Source organism: Babylonia areolata, chromosome 10 (genome assembly GCF_041734735.1).
Source record: "Babylonia areolata isolate BAREFJ2019XMU chromosome 10, ASM4173473v1, whole genome shotgun sequence".
NCBI classification, from domain to species: domain Eukaryota; kingdom Metazoa; phylum Mollusca; class Gastropoda; order Neogastropoda; family Buccinidae; genus Babylonia; species Babylonia areolata.
Genome location: NC_134885.1, coordinates 6,240,797 through 6,243,234, shown reverse-complemented (window position 1 = coordinate 6,243,234; position 2,438 = coordinate 6,240,797). Strand labels below are relative to the sequence as shown.

The 2,438-nt window shown below is 48.2% G+C and overlaps 1 non-coding gene across 1 annotated transcript; it reads left to right on the top strand.

The window, feature by feature from the left end:
- The first annotated feature begins 1,641 nt into the window (after positions 1-1,641).
- On the top strand, positions 1,642-1,725 carry Trnal-cag (transfer RNA leucine (anticodon CAG)). Its single transcript has one exon. It is a non-coding gene; the product is annotated as a tRNA-Leu (tRNA).
- Positions 1,726-2,438: the final 713 nt, after the last annotated feature.

Genomic DNA, 2,438 nt, shown 5'->3' with positions numbered 1-2,438 from the left:
GTGTGTGTGATTGCGTGTGTATGTATAATCACTTCGAAAGTACCATGTAGGAGACTTATTTACACACACACACACACACACACACACACACACACACACACACACACACACACACACACACACACACACACACACACACACACACACTCACTCACTCACTCACTCACACACACACACGCGCACACACACACACACACACACACACACACACACACACACACACACACACACACACACACACTTCAATCCCGAAGCTTTCCCGATAGTGATTATCCTTTCTGCACATTTTTCCCCACAAGCGCTGCTGTTGTTTGACTGTCGAGTCTCGGAGGACATAATTCGACACGTAATTCAGCTACCTCCCTCCCTCTCTCTCTCTCCTTCCCCTCTCCCTACTCGCCCCCCTCACTCTGTCTGTCTGCCTCTCTCTCTGTGTCTCTGTCTCTCCCTCTCTCTCTCTGTGTCTCTGTCTCTCTCTCTCCCTCTGTGTGTGTGTGTGTGTGTGTGTGTGTGTGTGTGTGTGTGTGTGTGTGTGTGTGTGTGTGTGTCTCACCATCTTCTATTTTCCCTGAGGTCCGTTTCTGCTTTTTTTTCTTTGTCTGACAGCTTTTTGGTGTCATATACTGTACCATGTCAAACTGATGCAAACTAGGCCTATTGGTTTGCTCTGCTTGGCCAAATTTCGCGCGGCTAACAGTGAAAAGACGGGCTCACCCGCTCTCAGCCAATCAAACGCCTCTAAAAGCTATAAGCGCTGAATCATTCCTTTGGCCAAGGCTCTCCACGCCATCTTGTCAGGTTTACGACAGCCTATCTGTTTGTGTTTCTGTGTATCTCAGTCTTTCTTGATCCGTCTCTCTCTGTTTCCGTCTCTGTCTCTCTCTCTTTGACCTTGTCTCTGCCTGTCTGTCTCTGTCTCTGTCTCTGTCTCTCTCTCTCTCATTGTTCGCAAGGACAAAGAGGAAAAAAATAAACATTGCTTGCTTAAATCTATTATCCCGAGAAATAAAATCCCTCCGTTCAAAGAAATTCATTCGTTCATACATTCATTCAATCCTCTTCTTCTCTCTCTCTCTCTCTTTCTCTCTCTCCCCTCTCTCCTTCGATTTGTTTTTATTTATCAGTTAATTTATTCACGTGGTTCTGTGACTCCTAACATGACATCCAGAATCATTGTTTATTTATTGATGAATTTATTTAATCAGTTGATTGTTTTGCGGATAGCTTGCAGAGGAGGTATTCGTTTCCATTATTAATTCCATTTATTGATTCATTCGCATGATATGTCTGGAGCCCATAAACATGTGTGAGCTTCTGATTGATTAAAAAAAAAAAAAAGAAGAAGAAGAAGTTTTATTAGATTTATTTTATTGTTTTTGTCTGTTCACGTTGTTTTATGATTAATGAACATATCCTGAGGTTCTAGCTGATTATTTCTTTTGTAAAATTTATTTTCTAGTCTTTGTCTGTTCGCCTTGCTTTGTTGGGTTTTGTTGTTGTTGTTGTTGTTGTTGTTTTCTTTTTTTTAAGATTAATACCATTATTCGTGTACGCCTGTTTGTTCGATTGTTTTATTCGCTCATTTTCCGAGACTCGCGAACAAATACGAAGTTGCCCACGCCTCTCTCTTCTTCATCGGGTGTCAGGATGGCCGAGCGGTCCAAGGCGCTGCGTTCAGGTCGCAGTCTGGTTCTCCAGGCGTGGGTTCGAATCCCACTTCTGACAAACTTTTTTAAGCGCGTTGGGTTACGCTGCTGGTCAGGCATCTGCTTGGCAGATGTGGTGTAGCGTATATGGATGGATTTGTCCGAACGCAGTGACGCCTCCTTGAGCTACTGAAACTGAAAACTGAAAACTCTTCTTCATCACCCCCTCCCCAGCTTTCTCCTACCCCTCCTTTCCCCAACACTCCTTCTCTCACCCCCCCCCCCCCCCCCCTCCGTCACCTTTCAATCCTCCTCTCAACCCCCTTCCCCCTCCCACCCCCTCCGTCACCTTTCAATCCTCCTTCTCTCAACCCCCTTCCCCCTCCCACCCCCTCCGTCACCTTTCAATCCTCCTTCTCTCAACCCCCCTCCCCCTCCCACCCCCTCCGTCACCTATCAATCCTCCTTCTCTCAACCCCCCTCCCCATCCCACCCCCTCCGTCACCTTTCAATCCTCCTTCTCTCAACCCCCCTCCCCCTCCCACCCCCTCCGTCACCTTTCAATCCTCCTTCTCTCAACCCCCCTCCCCCTCCCACCCCCTCCGTCACCTTTCAATCCTCCTTCTCTCAACCCCCCTCCCCCTCCCACCCCCTCCGTCACCTTTCAATCCTCCTCTCAACCCCCCTCCCCCCTCCCACCCCCTCCGTCACCTTTCAATCCTCCTTCTCTCAACCCCCCTCCCCCTCCCACCCCCTCCGTCACCTTTCAATCCTCCTTCTCTCAACCCCCCC